General features: G+C 49.1%; 1 long non-coding RNA gene across 1 annotated transcript; it reads right to left on the bottom strand.

Annotated features, from left to right (window-relative positions):
- Positions 1-15,324: 15,324 nt before the first annotated feature.
- On the bottom strand, positions 15,325-21,944 carry LOC145514884 (uncharacterized). The gene is made up of 5 exons (XR_014060538.1): positions 19,081-21,944; positions 18,779-18,937; positions 17,806-17,867; positions 17,619-17,703; positions 15,325-16,596 (listed from the first exon to the last, which is right to left on the bottom strand). It is a non-coding gene; the product is annotated as an uncharacterized LOC145514884 (long non-coding RNA).
- Positions 21,945-23,061: the final 1,117 nt, after the last annotated feature.

The raw sequence follows: 23,061 nt of genomic DNA, 5'->3' as shown, positions 1-23,061 counted from the left end.
CTCCTGCCTTTTACTCACGCTACCTATACACCCACGGGTGTATCCTGGCCTCTCTTCCAAGGCCGCTGGGGATTTGGGAGCGCACGGTGCCATGGCTCCTGCTACTTCTTCGCTGTGTCCTCTCCGAGTTCGTGACGTGCTCTCTGAGTCTCGGTCTCTGGTGTATGATGGGGCGCCAACGGCTGGCCCTCTCTGAGTTCTAGTGGGAAAACCTTGACGGAAATTGACATAAGCAAAAAGCGAACTTGTGGGCCCATGTGCCCAAACGGTGCAGGGACAGGGCTGGCTGCAGGCTGCGGGCAGGAGCCCCACGCTGCCCTTGGGTCCTGCTTCCTCCTGCCCGTCCTTCCTGGATTCCCGGCCAGGTCTCCAGGGGGCTCCAGTTCCCTTAGGTCTCATGGGGGTCAGTCTGAGGTCCCAGTTGGGCAAATCAAAGCCATGGCTGGAATCAAATCATTTGACTGGTTATCCACCCACCCTGCTCCAATCTTTATAGCGAAGGGATGAAAGATGTTGATTGACTCTTCTCTGGTGGCTCAGACAGTAAAGAACCTGTCTCCAGTGTGGGAGATCTGGGTTCGATCCCTGGGTCGGGAAGATCGCCTGGAGGAGGGAACGGCAACCCACTCCAGTGTTCTTGCCTGGAGAATCCCAGGGACAGAGGAGAGGGGCGCGCTACATGCAGAGAGTTGAACACGACTGAGCAACTAGTACTTTCACGTTAGAAACAGGTGGGCAGGGACACGGGAAGTCGCTGAGTGTGAGGGAGGAGCCGCGCTCCATGGCGTGGAGCCTGTCACTGAACGATGACGCGACTGACCGCCAGAGCATGGGAATCATTTCCCCAGGGCTTGCCCTCGGCTTTAACGCGCTGGCTTTTCACAGTAGCCCACGGAGACACGTGCTGCTATTTCTGTTTAGCTCAGAAGGAAGCTAAGGCACAGAAACATTATGGAGAGTGTCCAAGGTCTCTCAGCTAGTGAGTGGTACGAGGTATGAATGCAGCACGGCGGTAAAGTTCATGCTCTGACCATCTTATCTAGTGTGAGGGGGAGACACACAAGAAACAGAGGCAAATAATATATACTATAATATACTCTGTAATGTAATGTGGTATAGCATAGTATAATTTAGTATAGTATTACATAATACCTCATTGTGTATAAAATCACATCATGCATCACATCATGGAAGGCATTGGGAAGTGGTCCTTTTTTTTTTTTTTTTTGCCATCGCCTCGCGGCTTGTGAGATCTTAGTTCCCCTGACCAGGGATCAAACCTGGGCCCTTGGCAATAAAAGCTTGGAGTCCTAATCACTGGACCACCAGGGATTTCCCAAGGAAGTCGTCTATCCCAAGAACACCTACCCCCAGCATGGAGCATCAGGGGTACTGGGTAAGTGTTGACCAGCTGACAGGGTGAGTCATTCTATGTGAACCGTGAGCATGCTTTAGTTGAAGAACCCTGTTTCTGCCATGGCAACAGCATTATTATTACATTTGTATGTTTGCTTCTGTCATCCGAGATGTACAAAGACTCAAAAGAAGAAATTTTGAGGAAAGATCAAATGAGCTGAAATTTGTAGACCTACAGCCCTCTGGCTTCCACTGCTGGTGGGTGTTTAGACATTCAGGCTGACCCTATATCCCTAAGACTGTCTTACTGGACCCTTCCAGTGGGTAAGACCCCAGGAAATCTGTTTACTGGCAGGTAGAAAAGGAGTTAAGGGTCAACAGCAAATGATACTGAGCTTTTGTGTTCAATACTTAATCTTTCTCTCTTCTTTAAAAAAAAAGTGTTTTTCTCATTTTTGAAATCTCTGTTGCTATCCCTGAATTGGTGTTTGCTAAGCTACCCACTCCAATATTTTTGCCTGGAGAATTCCATGGAGAGGAGCCTGGTAGGCTATAGTCCATGGGGCTGCAAAGAGTCGGACATGACTGAGCAACTAACACACACACATACACACACACACACACACACACACACACACACACACACACACACACATACACACACAATATGCTGTGGTCTGTTCATGGGTTGTTCTGGAGTGCTAAAATGCACAGGCCGAGCTGAAGAGTGAAGATTTTCTTTTAAGGATGAAGTATATCCCTTTTCCTGGCCTTCTCAGAGCACAGGTTTTAAGGCAAATAACTTAGCTTGGGCTTCCTCATTTCACCCCTGCCTCCCACCTGGTAGTCTAGTAAGCAGTATGTGAGGCATTTCATCCAAGCATCAGAGTGATTATGAAAATGCTTCTGAGATTAAGTTCACATCTGCAATCTAGACTGCAAACATCTCACCTCCCTCCACCGTCCTGGTGTCATCTGATCTCAGTTCCCTCGAGGTGACTAAGAGTCTAGTCATTAATATAACACCCACCAGCTTTATTGGAACTTACCGTCAGAAAGGTCTGTTTCCAGAAACTGCCTGCTCTGAAGGCAGCTGCAGGGCTGGCCCTGCTTGGCCACTGCACAAGTCCGTGCATTGTCTTTGTACCAGAATCACTTTCCCAACCTGAGTGCCAACGTCAGATTGCAGTCCTTGTTCTACGTGGCGGGGAGGAAAGGCTTGGTTTTAAGTTATGCGATGGGGGAATTAGACTTCCAGAAGCTAGCACTCGATTGTTCACACTCCCCACCTTTCCAACAACGCTGGGCCCATGTGGCAGAAACGTGATGATGGTGAGGATGACGGTGACAAACTACTACTATCATGAAACACAGAGGAGAGAGAAATGAGCCAGAGCCCCTGAAGAAGCAGCCATTCACATCCGGAATACGGGCAGTTCAGTAAGATGAATGTTTTAGTTTCTTCAACAGCCAAATGACCTGTAAGAGGCGGGAAGAAAGGGAGACTGTTACAGATTCAAGCAGACATTCTTTTCGGTCTAAAAGAGGTGGCTCAAACCCAGAGAGGCAGCAGTAGCCGGGCGGGAGAGTCGGCCGGGGGGAGGGGGTCAGGGGTCACTGTCTACACTGGTTGCCTTTCCCAGGTCCTTGCATTTACCTGTGCTGAGGTCCCCTTCCGTGGGAGACCTTCTTTGGCTGCTTCTCCCTAATCCAAGTGAGATGGTGTGTTTCCCCTCTGTGCTCCGATACTGGCATGGCGTCTGTAACTGTGTGTTGAAATTATCCATATCTGTTTGACTTTTTTAAAAATTCAAGGCAACCATAGATCCACATGCAGCTGGAAGGAATCGAATACAATTTTATTACACGCATAGGTTTATGGGTTTCAAGATGCGGCCCATTTTTGTCACCAGGATCCCAGCCCCCTCGAGTTTTTTGTAATCGCCCTGTGACTCTCTGTTCCCCTCATGATGCTGAGAGCGTCTTGACCCAGGGGTCTTACGTTTCACCTCTGGTTCCTGGTTCAAGCAAACTCGAACCAGCATCTGACTTCCAGGTGCTCCTACGTGAAAGCTTGTGGAATAGACCCAAATTTTACCACAGTGAGAGAGTAGGAAAGTCAGAACACTTTCTAGAAAGGTTTTGGCCAAGAGGGAAAGAAGCTATCTCTGGGCACAAAGAGCTAATGACACATGATCTACGGGATCTTTTCCTCTAGAGAGGATGGTGAAGAGCTCAGTGGTGACTCCAGCAATCTCGTTGCCTTAAACTATCATCTTCTCAGTTGATTCAAACAGAAACCTGCAGTAAGGGAAGGACAGGTTTCTCTGCAAAATGAACACGTGCACACCTGACTTGTTTTTAGCTCTAATTTTGTTCCCTTTGTGTCATCTTTCCATGAATATGGGGGCTCTGAGGTTAACGCATGCGAAAATGGTGGACTCATGGTGACTCGGGCCGTGGGGACGCCTCCCCTGATGGAGACAGTGTCTTGAGCCAGGAATGGGGAGGCCATCAGCAAGAGCGTTGGGATTTTTCTTTAGACTTTCTTGTGAGACTTGGAAGAAGGCAAGCTTTCCTTCACTGGCCTCCAGCCCACTCTAGGTTTTCATCCTACTAATGGCAGGATTTTCAGAAACCATCTTGAGGAGCGGGGATCCTCAAATTACCCCCAAGGCTTGCGCATATGCCTCACTGTGCCAGGAAGACTCTGATGAGCATCTGAATCCCTACGTCTTGATGAAGGAACGAATATCCCAGGATGTAAGGTGACTCTGAGTTTCCCCAAGTCTTGAAATGGAGTGACCAGTGGCTGAAATCATCAAGTGTCAGATCTTTGCTCATTGACAGCTTGTCCCGTGTCAGGCCTTGTGTTAGCTGGGTAGTGTGCTAGTCACTCAGTCGTGTCTGACTCTCTGCGACCCCATGGACTGTGGCCCGCCAGGCTCCTCTGTCCGTGGGATTTCCCAGGCAAGGATGCTGGAGTGGGTTGTCATTTCCTCCTCCAGGCGATCTTCCCGACCCAGGGATTGAACCCGTGTCTCCTTACATTAGCAGGCGGGTTCTTTACCAGTGTGCCACCTAGGAAGCCCTGTTAGTTGGGCAGATGAAGGGATTAAAAAAAAAAACCTGTTGCTCCTCCATAGCTACGTATCAGTCCATCTGGCTGTCCATTCATTCATCTGTCTGTCCATCCTCCTGCTTTTATGCATAGGGTGCAATTCTTTTTCAGTAGCTCCAGGGGACATGTGAAAGGCCACTGAAGCAGTAGCTTTTGAACTTCTTTGCAATGTCTTCCAGGCACAAGCACATCGTTGCCTCTTAGATACAACAAGAACGTTGGCCCCTCTGAATATACCTAAAACAGCTTATTGGTGACCAAAAGAACTACTGTTACTTTCCTCCTGCTCTAAGTAAGAAGACAACCTGGAGAACCTGACAGAAAAGTAAAACTCTTACTGTGGATATGTGCCACGCCACTGCCAGCCCTGAGTATATTTTGTGTTTCAGTTTTCCAGAATTGAAAATCTCACCAAGTATTATTTTTTTTTCCTCACTGGTATGTATTCACCTCTCTGGGGGAACCTACTTCCTGCGGAATTCCCTGTGATTATTCCGTTCCACTTGAGGAAGAAGAGAATTTCTCCCGAACAACCTCAGCCAGCCCTCCTGAAGCTCCGTCATGATGCGGCATACCTCACAGACAGAAGTGCACCTCGACTGGCTCATTCTCACTGGTGTCCCGTCGTTCCGTGAGAACCAACGATTTTGGATGGAATGGAATATTCTCCTGAAGGTTTATAGCTGTATCTTCTCGAGCCCAGTTTAGGGTTCACTGGTACCACTGGATGAATGCTCCCACCATTCTGCACCTCGCGGATCTTTTCCAGCCATTAGAACTGAAATCCAACTCTCCGGTCACCTAATTTCTCCGAATACAGTGACACAGTCTCATTGCAAGCGCCCTTACTGCCAAATCCTTGTCTATGGAGGTCTGGCACAAATTCTGACGTTATGCAACAGGAATTGGGAAGAGAAAGCACACACTAAACCAATGAAAGGAGAAAAGGGGAAAAAAATAATAAAGCCAGGGCTTAACACTGTGCTCACATTGTCGTGAGGGCACGGCGAATGGAGACGTTCCGGTGGGAGTGAGAAAGAACAGCGTCAGGTCAGCACTGGGCTGTTCTGAAGTTAAGGCCACGGACCCTTACAGAACTTACAGGGTTGGGGGGTAACTACAGAGGACCATACTCAGGGGTGAGGCTTTTCCATTGTTCTAAGGGTGTAGGTACTTACACCCTGTCTTAACTCAGCTTTCTGCATGAGATGTTCAGGGGACGTTCTTCTCTGTAAAATGTCAGAGCTACATCAGAGGACCACAGACGTGCGTCTCAGAAGTCTATAATCCTGTATGTGGAGCCCATCAAAGCTGCTTCTGTTTCAGAGCGGGTGGGAGTACCCCCACACAGTGCTTGACCCGTGGCAGCCGAAAATTGGTTTCCTTATTTCCAACTTGGGAGGCACTGGGAAGAATGAGTGTATCTGCTGGAGGTACCACTGCCTTCGCAGAAACACTTCATTTCAATCGGTTGTCCACCAACCTGCGTCTCATCATGACAGCTAAGAGCCCTCTGGTCCAGAGCTTGGGTTTCCTGTTCGGAGAGTAAGCCCTACCCGAGCCACGATGGGGTGGTGGGGCTGGGAGAAGACCTTGACCTTCCTGAGCCCTGGTCTGTACTCTTTGCAAGAGACGACCCCCTCCTCTTCCTTGTCCCTGCTGAGATGTTGGTGACTTAGCTGTGACGGGAGCTCCCCTCTTCCCCTGGAGGCTCTCTTCCAGGCGAGATCTGTGATGAGTCTGACGCCTGCGTTCAGTCAGTCGACACGGGCTACTGCTATTATTACTGATCATCGGCTTTCTGAGCGAATTCATAGAAACGTGTGACTTGGCTTGTTTTTGCTTCTGAGACCCGGAGGTTGAGCGCCTGTTCCTTGGAGGAAGTTCTGTGGCTGAGAGAGAAAGAAAATCGTGTACCAGAGTGACCTCCTCCCCAACTGCTGTTCAGCTGCATGGCGCTAATGAGCCAGGTGCTAGTTGGCCTGGAGTCTGGGAGTTAATGAGAAAAGTCACTCCGTGGAGGTGAGATGGTCTGCGGTTTCCCTGGTCACCCTCCTGGGGACTTCTGCACCACGTGGGTTCAGCCTGCTGGTAACGAGGCGATGGTTACCAGCCTGCTGGTTTTTTCAGAGGTGATGGCTGGGCAGCTCCATCTGGGTGCCTGAGCTGGCAACCAGGAAGTTGGAGGGGCAGACCACAGCCCCACTTCTGCCCCTGCCTGTCCCTAGCAGGAAGAAATAGGTCACAGCCCCACTGTCGGTCAACCACGATGGGCCACCTGCCAGGGCAGGGTGGGCGGCGGGGCCTGGGAATGGAGGGTGTGGGTGAGGCCGCAGCCAGGCACCAGAGCCTCTCTGGGCACTGGGTCCCCAAGAGGGGCGTGGGGGAGCCTCGCGGGGTCCAGCGAGGACCCCACTCAGACCAGCGTGCGGTGCGCAGCCTCCCACACGGGCAGCCGGGATGACTGTGGGCGAGGGCGGGCACACAGGGCACTGGGAGGAGGTGGAGGCTTGGGCAACAACAGCCGCCTCCTCTCTGCCTCCCTTGATGGGAAGTCAGGGCGGGGCGGAGGAGGAGGGGGCGGGGTCTGGTTGAGGGCAGGGAGCCACCAAACCACTTGGCCTTTAAAAGATGGGACTTGAGGGCTAAGCGAAGCCTTGAGAAATCCCAGGAAAGCACTCCAGGTCCTTGGACTTGAGTGCAGACTTCAGATGATGTTTGAATGGAAGAAAAGAAAATAACAATCTGAGTCCCTTATTTCTCTTCCCCACATCCCAGCACATGGTTTATAGGGGCCCCTATAAAAGGCTTGCCTTGTGGCTTAGTGGTAAAGAATCCGTCTGCCAGTGCAGGAAACTCCGGTTCGATCTCTGGGTCTGGAAGATCCCCTGGAGGAGGGCATGGCAACCCACTTCAGTATTCTTGCCTGGAGAACCCCATGGACAGAGGAACCTGGCAGGCTATGGTCCATGGGGTTGCAAGGAGTCAGACACGACTGAACGACTTAAACAACAGCAATAACAATAAAAGGCCAGTAGCATCTCAACCATCTGCTCACTTGGGTCACTCACGTGCAACGTGAACCCACCCAAGCATCAACGGACACTTCTCGTATCACCCTCTGAATACGTCTGTTATGGTTAATCACTAACTATTTATCTCCATATACCTGTGAGCTCTTGGAGAGTGGGGAGGATGGAATCTCATCTTTATCCCCTTTAACTCCAAAGGAACATGGCTTATCACACGAATGAAAAGTCGGTCACTTTGGAAATGAGCAACCGCTGTGGATGTTAAGCCAGTCTTCCTGGGGTGCTCTCTGGGGCCAGAGGGCATCTCCTTGTCTCAGGGTCCAATGAGGAAAGCCACATTCTGCCCCAGCCTCGAACAGCCCTGGAAAGACAAAAGTGCATTCATTATCTGTCAGCATAATTCAAACCAGATTAAAACGCACCCTTCCTCCCCAAATGACATGAGAACTCGATGCCTAATGTTAATGAATTATGTGTTCCTGGGTCTTTTTTTTTTTTTTAATTCTATCTTCATTTCTCATCAGCACAAAAGAATGTTCTCTTTCTGACTTTACCAGAAATGACACTTAACTTGTGCACGAAAAGCTAAGATAAGTTTCTAAGTAAAGGAAGACCCATCATTCTCTCGCTGTAGGTTGGCGGCTAAGTGGGGAAAGCCATCTGCAATCAGAATGGACCACATCCTTCCCATGAAAAACCCGCTGTGTTTGTGATACTCTGTTGTCCCGAGCCTGTTCCCCCAGCATCCCTGAGGTCAAAGGTCAAGTTCTTCCAGCAGCCATGAGTGAAGAGGTCACCAAGAAGGTTTTCTGATTCATCTAAAAAAAGCAAAGGCCCTTCCTCAAAGTGTCCCTCCACCCCAGCTCACACTCCAATAAGAAGAAAGGGGTATATGTGGGGGAGAACCATTAGGTAGGTACTGAGTGTGAACATGCATAAGGAAGAGCTCAGAGCAGCAGCATCAAGTGGGAAACCAGGCAGACAGCCTCTGGTGTTGGCTTCCCTCCCCTCAAATGTCATCAGGAACCAAAGTCCGTGGACCCCACCTTGGGTCCATCCCCATTCATCTTTGTGCACTCACCACATTAAAAAAAAAAAAGAAGCTCTATTGAGATAAAATTCAGATACCATACATTTAAAGTATAGCACACAATTCAGGTGTTTTTTTTTTTTTTAATATATGCACAAGGTTGCACAACCCTTCACCCTTTTCTAATTCCAGAGCATTTTCATCACCTCCCCCTAATCCAGTCATTCATCACTTCCTAATTCTCCTTCTTCCCAGTGATCACCAATCCACTTTCTGTCTCTATAGATTTGCCAGTTCTGGACATTTCATATAAACAGTCATACAAAATGTGGTTCTCTGTGTCTTACTTCTTTTACTTAGCTTAATGCTTTCAAAGTTCATCTGAGTTGTAGCATGTGTGTGTATACTTCATTCCTTTTCATTTTCATAGCTGAGTAATATTCCATCATACACCATGTTCTGCTGATCTACCCATTAGCTGATGGACGCCTGGGTTGTTTCTACCCTTTGGTTATTGCAAATAATATTGCTATGAACAACTGCTGTGTACCAGGTGTTGGATGGACATATGTTTTCATTTCTTTTTGGTCAATACCTGGGAGTGGAATTACTGGGTCATACAAGAACATGATGTTTGAGGAATGGCCCCACTATTTTCTGTTTTCTGCATGTCCTTTTCTGGGACCACACTGTGGCCTCATGAATGGTCTCTTTAGTCCCAGTGTTGTCCCCTCCCTCTGCTCAGGTCTCCTCACCCCAGCAGTAGGAAGCAGAGTCTCTCGCCCAACAGACACCTTTAGAGACTGTATAGGAAGCCAGAGGGATGGAGTCCTGTCCAGTCAGCTGATGTTAAAGCATCAGCTGGGGCATGGCTCTCACTGCTGGAGCATTCATTACACTCGGAAAAAAGCACAGCTTTGGTCCAGAAGGTTCAGAGGTGTCTTCCCTGATCTTCCTCCCCTTCTCTCCCCATTGATTATTCTCCAGTCACTGTGGCCTTCCTTGGTCACCAGCTCTTTCCTGCCTTGAGCCTCCACAGATACCATTTGTTTATTTTTTTAAATTTATTTTTAGTTAGGGGATAACTGCTTTAAAATATTGTGCTGGCTTCTGCCATACCATGTGAATCAGCTGTAAGTATACATACATCCCCTCCTCTTTGAACCTCCCTCCCACCGCCCCCATCCCACCCCCCTAGGTTGTCAAAGAGTGCTGAGATGAGCTCCCTGTGCATAGAGCAACTTCCCATAGCTATTTCACATATGGTAATACATATGCTCTAATGCTACACTCTCCATTCATCACACCCTCTCCTTCCCCCCAGCTATGTCCAAAAATCTGTTCTCTATATCTGCATCTCTATTCCTGCCCTGCAAATATGTTCATCAGTACCATTTTTCTAGATTCCATATATATGTGTTAATAGATGATACTTGTTTTTCTCTTTCTGACTTAGTTCACTCTCATACCATTTATTTTGCTTTCTCTGCTTAGATTAGAACATGCCATTCTTCACAAAGCCAGCCAAATGAATGAGTAAATAAATTGAATTCAGTATATTTAATATATTAACTTGCTCAAGGCCACGCAGGTGGTTGATGGCAGACTCCCCACTGGATTCTTGTATCAAAGGCTTTCTCTTGTTTGTTTGCTTTAAACCTCTCCTCCTTCTAGGTGACCATCTAATATATCAACCTGTATTACAGACCTTTCTATTAACCTCTGGATCAAGCCTTCTTGACCTCAGCACTGTGGATATTTGGGGTTGGGTAATTCTTGGTGGAGGAGGTTATCCTGTGCATTGATGTGGGGCATTTCTGGATTCCTAGCTTCCATGCACTGGATACCAGTGGCAACCCCTGGCCCCCAAACGTCCCAGCTGTAACGACCCAAAACACCTCTGGCCATTGCCAAAGTCCTGCAGGGCACAGAATCGTCCAGTAGAGAACCACTGCTCTATTGCTCTTATCTTGTTCAATGAATGTTGGAGCTGAGACTAGTCAAGGGCCTTTCCCAACCCCCACTTACCAGATAGAATTCTACTCAATTCCCCTCCTTAAAAAAAAAAAAAATTAAATACTTATTTAGGATTTTTAGGTGCAGCATGTGAACTCTTAGCTGCGGCATATGGGATCTAGTTCCCTCTCAAGGATCAAACTTGGGATCTAGTTCCCTATCAAGGATCAAACTCGGGCCTCCTGTATTGGGAGTGTGGAATCTCAGCCACTGGACCACTAGGGACGTCCCAATTCCCCTTTAATAAGGCAAGAAATGAGACCTTCTGTGAGTTTTAGAAGAAATGTGAACAAGGTTGAAAATCATAAGAGTCTGGAATTGATCCACAGTAAATGAGAATCTTTGATATGCCGGATTCCTCATTCTTTCAGAATTTTGGTCCATAAATACCAACTTGGTGGGATCCTAACCCTCCTGGATCAGATCAGGTAGGCAGGAGTCCCTTGAGCCATTTCCTCAAAGTGCTTTTCTGGGCAGTCTCGATCATCCTTTTCAGAGATCAGAACTTCAGAGTCACAGGAGGGGGCAAGAGATGAACAACAGAAAGAGACCCTGTGACAAAGGGGTCCATTTTAAGTGCTCATGTTCATGTTCAACAGCTTATACCTCCCTGCATCCTCAGTCTTAGGACTGAGTCTGAGAAGCTGAAATGAACATGACTGCTCCAAGCCAGTGACTTTGCCCAGGATGCTCCCTGCTCCTGCAGTACTGTTCAAACTTGGATGCAACCAGGGGCTCCATTAGTAACCCCCGGGAAAATATGAGTCTTCTTAGCTGGAGATGACCAAATAACAAGATTCGTCTTTTTCCCCCTGGCAGAATCAATAAATTTGCATGATGCATATTAAATGTTTAATTAAAAACCCAATGCAAAAGCATTTTCAGGAAGTTATAAAAGGCCTTTGGAGGAGGTCTGGAAGCCAGGGGTTCTTGGAAGTTTATCAGGCATGCTGCTTCCCATCAGACGCCAGGCTTCATCTTTGTTTTGTTTCTCTCTGGTGCCTGAGTTGTTTCGCTCAGAGGACTGCTAACACGACAAAGGGCTGAGACTTTAAGGGTCGAACCACCAAACTCCCTCCAGCCAGAGTCCATCTCCTTGCCTTGCCTGCAGGGGGAAGGGAGTTAGGTGCAGAGCGCAGAGCCCATGCTGGAGAAACATCAAGATCCCAAGAGCAATTTGAAGCTGAAGGGGAAAGTGCTTAGAGACAGAATTCCTCTCCTTTGGCTGTAATTGCCAGTAAGACTTCCTGGGGCCTCGGAGCTGAGCAGAGAAGCCGGGCTCAGATGACGCACCCCAGGTACTCTGACACTGAAGGATGAAACCTTATTTAGTAGCTGTATTAATTGAATCCTCACTTCTCGTGGATGGATGGAATTCATATCAGGATGGCCCCTCGCTGCTAGAGATGTCCCTTGCTGCTTGTCTCTGCCCTCCAAAATAGGAACTCACTTCATCGCTGATTTTTTTCTCCTCATTTACTCATTCACTCCTGCATTTGTTCACGTGCTTGCTTCTTCCATTAAAGCTGATTTTGAACCTCCCAGGTAGCCTGTGCTGTATGTGTCCTAAAGTCAACCCTGATCTAAACACCAGGCACTGTTCTAAGCAATCTACATGCACCGTTGTCTCTAACCTCCAGGAGTCTTTTGAAAGCAGAGGGTTTTCTCCAGCCAGAAGCAGGAGGTGAAGTTGGACAGATGCAATGCCCAAGAAGGATTTGACCTGCTGTCATTGATCTGAAGATACCACTGGGGTGGGGGAGGGGGTGTGATAAGGAAGGTGGGTGCTCCCCAGCCGCGGATCGTGGTTCCCCCCGACAGTCGGACCTCATTCCCACCGCTACAGAGAAATTCATTCTGCCAACAAGTTGAGCGAGCTTGAAAGCAGATTCTTTCCCAGGACCTCCAATGAAGTGCTCGGCACCCTGACTTTGGCCTTGGACGAGCCCCTGCACAGCTGAGCCCACTAGGACTCCAGACCAGCAGAACCGTGGGGTCACTGGTGGGCGCCGTCTCCAGCCGCAAAGCCCGCCGTCTTCGCTGTGCAGCGCTCAGGTTACCGTGGCTGATGGACTTGTTTCAGCCTCACGATGAGCTGCCAAGCTGAATATCGTTCTCTCTTGCTTACAGGTGAAGACACTGGTGTTCAGAGGAGTTAAGCCCACACAGATTATGGTGAGGGTGGGAGGGAGAGACTCAAACCTCATGATCTGCTGACTATATTTCCGAGGTTTCTCGACCTGTCCATTCAACAGGCCTCACAAAGGTCCACGGTGGGTGGACGAGGGGTCATCCTCTCTGTGTGACCCTCTGGCACTGGCAGTGAAGGACCCCAGGGGTTGGAAGGATAGCCCTTTGGTGTGAGCAGAAGTAGCCTGGTGGGTCTGGAGCTGGATGGCACAGAGGTGGGGGCAGCAGGGAAGAGGGGAGCAGGTAGGAATGGAGGTGCCAGCAAAGGAGAGAAAATGGAGACGGCAGTGAGGTCAGGATGCGGCAGCTTTTAGTTTTCAGCCTCTTCCATGCACCCCAAAGGTCCAAAGTGGCAGCAGGCTCTGTGACGGGGCACAACCCCGAGTCCTGGGGAGAGGAACCAACCCCCACGCCGACCACTGACAGCTGTTGTTCAAGGCTGTCGCAGTCCCTGCTGGCCACAGCCGCCTGGCTGGGGTCCTGGGAGTCAGAGGTCACACATCCAAGTGCTTTGCCCTGGCCTGTGTGCTCCGTGGCTCACCTGACCCTTCCCTTCCAGAGCAGACCAGCTGTGTTCTGGAGAAAGATGAAGCTGAAGCACAAGGAGCCGGGCTCTGAGGCTTGACCTCTTGAGCATCTTTAGAAATCATAGTCATCGTTTCTGTTTTTGATTGTGACAGTGTTTTCTGCTCCTTACAGAAACGTCAGAAAGTACAAAAAAGGAGAAAGAATAAAGGGAAGAGAACCACTTAGAAACAGTGGTTGTTAGCAGGGTTTTCCTCTAAGTTATTTTTGTGGGTAATGAACATACAAAATGTATACACAAGTAAGCAGGTGTAAGATGAAAGGGCAGGATTGGCCTGGTCACTGAGTAGCTTTGAGACTATATCTCAATCAGCCACTTAACACTTAATCATGTGGTCAAGAAAGAATTTATTTACTTCCTTTATTGCTGCTGCTGCTGCTGCTAAGTCGCGTCAGTCGTGTCCGACTCTGTGCGACCCCATAGACGGCAGCCCACCAGGCTCCTCCGTCCCTGGGATTCTCCAGGCAAGAATACTGGAGTGGGTTGCCATTTCCTTCTCCAACGCATGAAAGTGAAAGTGAAGTCGCTCAGTCATGTCCGACTCTTCGTGACCCCATGGGCTGCAGCCTACCAGGCTCCTCCGTCCATGGGGTTTCCCAGGCAAGAGTACTGGAGTGGGGTGCCATTGCCTTCTCCTTCCTTCCTTTACTGAGGAACTTTAAAATACTTTGTAATTTTTTTTTTTGTAATATACATACAGCTTTGATCTCTACCTTTGTCCATAATGTCTGAATATCTGATCATCTCCACAAAAGAGAAAAAATGAGTTACCGGGCTGTGATGGTTAATTTCATGTGTCAGCTTGAGTGACCCGAGCTTACCTAGAGGAAACATTATTTCAGGGGGTGTGAGAATGTTTCTGGAGGAGCTTATTGGCATTTGAATCTGTGGACCCAGTAAAGTAGATGCCTTCCCAGTGTGGGTGGGCACTGGGGGGATCTGTTGAGGGGCTGAGTAGAAAAGGCAGAGGAAGGTGGAATTCACCTCCCCCCTAACCTGTTGCTTTTCTGAGCTGGGGTATCTCTCCTCACCTCTCCCTCCAGACTGGGATCTACACAGTTGGTTCCTGGGGTGCTCAGACTGAATGATACCTCTGTTTTCCTGGGTCTCCAGCTTGCAGATTATTGGAGAGACCGATAGGTATCCAATAAGATATATACACCTACTCTATGGGGTCTCTTTCTCTGAAGAACCCTGACTAATATCTCGGCTAATAGGTATACATATTTTGGGGTGACAAAGTATTTTCTACAAAACTCGTATCTGTCTCCCCACACAGAAATGTAATGTGTCACTAACATAATGTGCAACATCATTTTTAAACATCAACATCCATTTGAATGACAGCATCTCTCCTGGTTCAAGAGGGAGGGGGCATATGTATACCTAAGGCTGATTCATGTTGATGTTTGACCGAAAGCAAAATTCTGCAAAGCAATTACCCTTTAATTAAAAAATAAATTAATTAAAAAAAAATAAATGCACGCCAAAAGCCTGCCCTGGATCGTTTCCTTTGATGACTCCTCCACATACTTGTTGCACATGGTCCCCTGCAGCCCAACCAGGAACAGCCCTCAAGTGTCTCCAAATAAAAAATAAATAAATAAGTAAACAAAAGGATTAACTGGGCAACTCTCTCTTTATGGATCTACATTTTTTACAAAGATATCCATGTTCATGTAATTACACAGGACATAATTCAAACGAAGATCAAATGCCAAATAACCTTTACTTCAAAATATAGGGCATTTTTTGAGAGCTATGCTTAAATCTCTGTCCGTACACTTTTCCAGGTAACTATGTGTCCATAAGCTCCTACGCCTGGTTCACAGCTCAAGAACAGCAGGATCACTTAGCTGAATCTCTTTGGTGAACAAAAGAAGGAGAGGACGAAGCTGACTGAGGGTACGCTGCATGCTGCACTCTGCACCAGGCTCCACGGTGGATGTGATTTTTTTTTTTTTTTAGGTTGAACGAGGTACTCTTTTCTACATTTCTGCGCATGGGGAAATCAAGGTCAGAGTTCAGACATTTGCCAAGGCCGGTGACCAGGATTGCCCTGAGCAGAGAGGAGACCTGAACAGAGGCCTGTCTGCTCCCAGCCCCACGCTCCATCGGCACTGTGTCCCTTTGCCAACTACCCTAGAAACAGGTCCTGAAGCAGGTCACCGCCCACAGCAGCGCCCGCAGCACACAGGTAAAGTCCTTCCTCCCCGCTGGTTCAGAGCCCCCTTCCCTCCTGCCTTTTCAGGTCGGCTCCCAGATGGACCACCTGAACCCAGGCACCCATTTCAGCCTTGGCTGTTGCGGTGGTGGTGGTGGTGGTGGGGTGTCTCCAAACCGAGATGTCTGCCCAGAAGACCTGAGCCCCGGAATGAGCCGGGGGAACAGGGCATCGCTCGGGTGCTGTTCCTCCTTTCCTGCTCCACTCTTTGGGTCCCCAGAGGGGACTGTGTGCGCCCTGCCGTGCAAAACCTCTCCGGGGAGTGACACCTGCCCCAGAGGTCTCGCCTCCCTGCCAGCTGGGCCTACGCACGGCCACGAGTGAGTCACAAGTGAAAGATGGAAGCGTCTCCCCTGGCTGCTGGGCCCTGGGTCCCCAAACCACATCTCTGTTTTCATATATGTGTTGGGATGATTCAGCGGAAACTTCTGGTCAAACGGATCACCATAGCAACTTTCAGTAGACATCCAGCATGCAAATGAGACGGTGGAAAAGGCTGCTTTCTCCAAAGCCCCAGACCGTCCTCCTCGGAACCTGCCGGGGATTGAATTCTAGACCCTTTGAAGGTTTCACGCAGAGCCTGCGTCAAGGCAGGTCAGCACCTGGCTAAGTCTGCTGGTGTCTTCAGATGCTGAGGTGAGAAAAACAAAGTCCCCGCGGTGATTTCCATGCTCTGAACTGTTTGTCTCACAGGGAACACGTCTATGGCGGAGCTGGGGGTTCACATTTTCTCTGTGTCATTTACAAGCTTCAGGATCCTGGCCAAACTATGCAAACTCTTTGAGGGTCAGGATTTTCATCTGTAAAATGGGGCTACAAATACTTTATGATGTGTCTGAAATGAGGACTGGAAAATGTTTTGCATGTATTAGTTCCTCAATAAGTGGTAGTTACTGTACCACCCTCTTTGGACTTCATGAAGCTTATTTTCTTTCTTCAGGGCCCATCTTTAATCCAATGCCAGTTACATGAAAACTGCGGTGTTGATTGCTAGGGATGTAAATGTCATGTGGCATCTGCTCTCAAGGGGCTCGGGAGCTGCTAAGAAGAGGGTGAAAGGGGGTCATGAGCATTAGGCAGGGTGGGGGGGTCAAACAGGCTTGACTTAATCCTGAGTGAGCCCTCTCATTTAGAAAACTGTCCTACGTAGATTTCAATGTGAAAAGCCAATGAGGTGTTGGAGAAAGAGAAGTGATTTTATATTATCAACACATTATTGACTGTACGAGACAGGGATATCTTTGGCTACAAGAAACATAATAATTAATTAATGGGGATTTAGGCTTCCCTGGTGGCTCATCAGTAAAGAATCTGCCTGCCAATGCAGGAGACTTGAGTTTGATCCCTGGGTCAGGAAGATCCCCTGGAGAAGGAAATGGCAACCTGCTCCAGTATTCTGGGAGATCCCGTGGACAGGGGAGCCTGGGGGGCTACAGTCCATGGGATCACAAGAGTTGGTCCCAACTGAGCTACTAAACAACAATAAAGAAGGGTTAATGTTCTCTCTCACATACACACATACAAATACACAAACAATTCTGGAGGTAGTTGATTGATAGCAGTAGTTCAGTGGCTTATAGTTTTTAAGGTCACCACCTCACTGTCTCTGCGATTCTCATCTTTCCCTCCTTGCTATCACCTCCTCTTCCCAAGGTTGCTGCTGAAGTTCCAGCCAACATGTTTGCATTCCAAGATGGTAAAAACAAAAGGGAAATTGATGGTACCATTGGAATGTTTATAACTTATTTATGAGAAATGAGTCACAAAGCCATTCCTAGCTACAAGAGTACTGACTGAGCAAAGTGACTTTTTTTTTTTTTTTTGCATGATCAGCTTCTATAGCAGAAACAGATAAAATTGAAGGAGCTAAAGCAGTCAACCTACACTACCTGATATATTCCCTTCAGAGTCATTTATTTTAGGACTATCATTTAAATATGATTTGTACAGAATTTGTAATATAATTCTAGAATTGTGCAAAGTAACTGCCTCTACTTTTAAGCGTTTAGACGTGGGTAGGCACTCTTTGCCTTTCTCTCTGTAGTCCCAGAACACTGTCTTGCCTTCTTTCAAAAATCACAAGCTGAATAGTCGCTGCAGAGCAGTCATCATTTGCTCTTGGGTGCATGGACGGCACCGGCGAAAACCCTGCAGAGAGACAACGAGCTATACAAAAGCCACATTTCCTGACCCAAGACCCCTCGCCTAGTTGGGAGGCTACCGTTACACCAACCAGATGAGAGCACGTACACTGGGCTATCGCATGACGACTTTCAAGGTGTTTTCATACAGCCTCCCCAGCCTTCAAGAGCCTGATGAGAAGTAAGATTGGGTAGTCGCCTCATCTTGATGAAATGTCACGTCATCCCCCTTGACTGAGGACCCCAAGGAGGAAGCATGCGTGTAACCCATAGGGTCTGTGCTCTGCCCCTTCTCATAGCTCAGCTCCGATTCAGGGGTCCAGAGTTTGTGGGGGTGGCTGGGGAAGGCAACAAGGTCCTGGTGAGGTACGACAAAGGAGGCCCTGCTCCGGGGGGAGGACCTCCCGGCATCTGGGAGAAGCACACCCATGTGATTCTATCTGATCCACAACTTTGTGTCTCTTAGGTCCTGGCAAGAAGGAGTGGACCTGGGGAACCAAGAGGAATTTTAATAAAGGGAATGCTTACAAGGCACAGGAATACAGGGTACAGCGAAGTCTTAAGGGGAAGTGTAGCTTCCTGGGGCTTCCAAGCCCAGGGAGCCAGGACCACCTCCTGCTGCCTGGAAATGGCGTGTGATTCCAAGACTCAGAGGAGAAGGGGGAGGAGAGAGAGAAAGAGATGGGGACAGAGAGAGAGATACAGGGAGAGAGGAGAAGGGAGGAAGGTGGGAGAGGGAGAGGGCTGATTGACAGGGCAGCCTGCCTCTGACTCTAGCTGTAACCTTCAGTCAAGGACACAAGTGATCCGGTGGGGAGGGAGACAGGCGCACGCACAGCCCCCACCCCCCACCCAGTGTTACTCAGAGGCCTGACCCACATGGAAGCCAGAGGGCTTGGGGAGCTTGCCCACATGTTCATCTCTGCCTCCTGGAGCCTAGACCTGAGCAGAGAGAAGCAGAGGATGGACTTGGCGGGGGTGGAGTGGGGGTGGGGAGAGGAGGTGGAGTGCAAGAGGGACACAAAACTGAACCCGGGGAAAGAAGCTGCTAACACCCCTCCCCTGGCCCCTTGTGCGCCCACGGTGATCTCCACGGGTGAATGTTCCAGAAGCTTCTGCAGAGCCCTTGAGGATGGGGGTCCTGCGTAGAACACGGCCCCATGGCCACAGTGAGCTCTGCCTTCATGCTCGGCGCCTGACTGCCCACTCATCCTCACCATCCGGCTCAGGCTCTGAATATCCTGATGGAAGATCAGAAATAGTCTCAGTCGTGCCTCCTCTTAAACCGTCCCCCCGCCCCGAGTTACCCTCTGCGGACGGACACGACGAGCCAGTTTTGTCTCTGTGCCTTTTTCATTAATAAATATATGATCCAGGGACTTGCCTGGTGGCCCAGTGCCTAAGGCTGTGCTCCCAACGCAGGGGGCCCCAGGTTCGATTCCTGCTCGGGGAGCCAGATCCCACGTGCTGAGACCAAGCGTTCACACACCGCAACTAAAGATTCCATGTGCCACGACTGAGACCCTGCGCAGCCAAATAAACCCAAATAAGTACATATTGAAAAAGACAATACATGGAAAAGTAACTCACATGATCTAAACCGTAGGAATATATGGCTCCTTAAAGGGATCTGGGTGGAACGAATGGTGTGTCAGAAGGAGATATTTATATAGACTTCTTTAAATCACTCCATGTCTCAAATAGTAGTGCATGCAGGAACGGCATGGTTGGCAGACGGTCAGTGATATTTAAAACAAAGGGCGAGTGACAAAAGATAGGGAAAAGTGTGCAAACACATCAATTATAAGCGAATATATTATGTGTATGTTCATTTAATGATGTGTTTGCACTGGTGGGTCAATCGACTCAGTCACAATAGAGGCTACATACAGTAGCCACATCACAGGTTAATGTGTTTGTTTCAAGATAACAGAATGAAAGTGATGCTGGAAGATTCTGGGCCATTCTCCCAAGCTGCTCCTACCCCGAGGACGAGGTGTAGCTTCCTGGCGCTTGGGATAAGTGCTTTTGGGAGTGGCCAGGTGTGTTCTGGTGCCTGAACTGGAGCCTCAGCCTCTTGGAGGATCACCAACAATCCCAACATCAAGTTTCAGGTTTGGCAAGAGGCACATAAAAATGTTCTCAAGGTGCAGCGTTCAAGAAAAAACCGCCTCAGCCACCCAGGCGTCAAGGGAGATGGGCTCTGCCTCTCTTGGAAGGGTGGGACGTGGGCTGGGATTCTCTGGGAGCGGGTGTTGCCTCTGGCATGAGATGTGGGCCACCAGATAGCATCGCCTGGGACATTAACATGGCGGCAGAGAGCTCATGGGGTGTTCACGTGGGGCCCGATGGAAAGATGGAAACAGACCAAACAATTTTGACAGGGCAGGTTTCCACCCTCCACCTCTCCCTCCTTGTTAGCACCATTCTGAGAGAGACACAGAGAGCCAGACAGAGATAGAGAGACAGAGAGAAAAAGACAAAGGCAGAGATGGAGAAAGAGTCAGAGACAGACAGAGAGAGACGCAGACAGAGAGAGACCCCAGCGTGCGAGAACAGTCGTTCGTAGGCTGGGACACGCCAGCGGGTGGAGAGGGCCTCGAAAGCGAGCACATTCATTCATCCCATGGACACATCTTGAGCATCCTCATCTCAGCGCTGAGCCCTGTCCTCCCAGAGGTTTCCAAGCTGTGGACAGACAGACAAGGAAGTCTGAGCTTAGGACAAGAATAACACATCCTGAATGCCCCAGGGCTGGCGCCAAGTCGAATCTCAGTCAGGGCACAGGCCCTGGGTATCAGCAAAGCAGGTCGCCCACCCACTCCCCAACCACAGCGTTATTTTCCATTGATGGCAAATCAGTTGTTATCATGGGAAAAGCTGAACTTTGCTCATTCACTTCCAGCCTGAGAGTGTTGCCATTCCTAATTACTTGCAGGGTTAATTGTCATTTTTGATCTTCCAGTTCTCAGAGTCTCTAAAAGGTTGTGCATGGTCATGTATGGAAACACAGATCCCCCAAACCCGGAGGTTTGGGGGGATATTTCTAAGAGAGGGTGATGCCTGAAATGAGCTACTTATGCTTTACAACAAAACAGAGAAGGGGCAGACTGAGCGGAAGAAATAGCACATGGAGCAGCCTGGGTGCTGGGATCCTGGATCCATCATCCCAGGGTTTCCAAGCCATCTCTTCCCATCCTCCATCCAAGTTCCTGTTGGGATGGGAGGGGACAGCTGGCCGGGGCCCGTAGGGTGTCAGCGTTAGACGGCCCTGTACTGCACACGGCACAGTGTCTGGCCTTGACCGAGGGCTCCAGAAATGTTAGGACTGTCGCTGCCCCTGTGGTTCATTTATTATTAGAGACACTTGTCTCTTGGAAACGCAGACTGTTGATATTCCTGCTCCACAGTCTAGGAGGAGACCGCGTGGGGCAGCCAGGATTCACAGAGCCACACCCATTCATTTACCCAGCAGTCATGAAACACCTGCTCTGTGGAAGGTGCCGAGTCCCAGAGGAGAGCCTGTAGTGGGCCTCATCTGACCTTGGGCGTCCTGCCTGCAGAGTAACCCTCGAGGTAGAACCGGTTGGGGTTACTTCTGATTTGGACGGGAAAGCCCTCGGAGAACGAACGTGCACAGGGGAATGGTATTGGAGACCCAGAGGTTACGCAGAGAATGACCCTCGAAGCCATCCAGCTCCCCCAAAACAAAAGCTCCCTCTGCGAAACTCTCCCAAGTGAATCTCACGCTGAAGCCAGAGCACCGCTTTTTTGCTCTTTGCAAAACTCTCCGTCAGGAGCCTTCGTGTTGTTGCTGATGGTGCCTTAGGAAATGCTGAGGTGCCAGAGCAGGAGAGAGCCATGCATCGAGTGCCCACTATGTGCCAAGTCCTGGCATTTCAGACGCATGACCTGCTCTTGTCTTTTTAATTCTGGGTAGTTGGTGGAATTACCTCCCCAAATTATGGATGCAAAAACGGATGCCGACAGAGGTTAATTTTCTTCCTGGACATTCTAGAGCAGATCAGGGCTTTGTGAGAACTTTGCTCTGCTTGGCTTTATCCAGACCTTTCCTTCTCCTTCTGCTTACTGCAAAATTGGACCAGGACAGTTACCCTGGACTTCAGCCAAAGGACCTCTATGAAACCACAGAAAGGAATGGCCCCAAGCTGTCTGCACACGCTAACTCCTTTCTGTGGCCTTTCAGCAGAATGTGTGTTGTCCTGGGGAGAATCTCAAGTAGATTTGTGGCCAGAGAGGTCTCAACTTTTGACCTTGTAGGTCTGGAGTTCGTAGAAAGAACTGAGGTTGCCTGAGATGAGGGAAGGTGATTACAACAAGCGAGGTGGATGAGGCCAGAAAGCAGTGGAGCCAAGGAAATATTTGCTAGGGCAAAAGGTATCTGAGGACTCTTTAGAAGGTTCCAGTGGTCTCAGAGCCGTGGGATACATGCCCATTACATCATTACCCTATTTCTGGACACCACAGGCCCAGCCCGATAGCCTGAGAAGGAAACCAGCCTGTGTTCAGAGTAAATAGTTAACACTTCTGGGCTGGAAGAGATGATTATTCAAAAGTTGGTCCCCACATACAAATGCAAATGACATCCAAAGACACATGAATGCTAATTTCTCCAACGAAGTCTGTAGACAAATGCTAGTCATTAGAAACATTTCCGCGCATTTATATTAGGCCGTCCTCTAAAAGACTTTTCAGACAAATATGTCATCAAGATATTCAAAACCATGTAATCTTATCCAAAGTTTCATCTATCAACAGTACAGTTTTCATCTCTTGCAGCTGTGTGTCAGAACGCTGGGGGAGATTACTCAGCTGATACGGCCGAGCCGGGAGGGGCCGAAGAGAAGTCTTGGGGGTCTGCAGAGCACCCTGACAGGAAGATCTGGGTTTTCAGAGTGGGTTAGGTCTCTTGGCGACAGGTGAGAGATCCAAGGCAGATGACGGATGACCTCTAACAGGTCAGAGAAGAAGCACTCAGGGGTGTCTCTCTCCACCTTCCTGGCTTCTTCACGCACAAGCACTACCGAGATGACAGATTACCTTAGAAGCAGAGCGACTGGGAGCTTGAGATCCTGTCTGCACCACCTTCTTCTGCAAGAGAAAACCTCAGGCCCGAACACCGTTCCCGGGGAGGCTCGGGTGAGGGCAGAGGCTTAGGGTGAAGTGACAGGAGGACTCGGCGTTAAGCAATTTCTCTGAGCCTGTGAGCATGTGTGCACTCTTACCATCTCTCCTTTCCTTCCTCTCTCATCCCCTCTTCCCTGCCCTTTTCTTTTTGGGAAGGGTATTTGGTGAAAAGAGTGCCCAGAGGGAGGCTTTATGCCATCCCTAGGCCTGCAAAAGT

This window comes from Giraffa tippelskirchi, chromosome 7 (assembly GCF_054371585.1).
Source record: "Giraffa tippelskirchi isolate mGirTip1 chromosome 7, T2T-mGirTip1v1.2.pri, whole genome shotgun sequence".
Classification (NCBI taxonomy): domain Eukaryota; kingdom Metazoa; phylum Chordata; class Mammalia; order Artiodactyla; family Giraffidae; genus Giraffa; species Giraffa tippelskirchi.
This window is presented reverse-complemented; position numbering and strand designations above follow the sequence as displayed.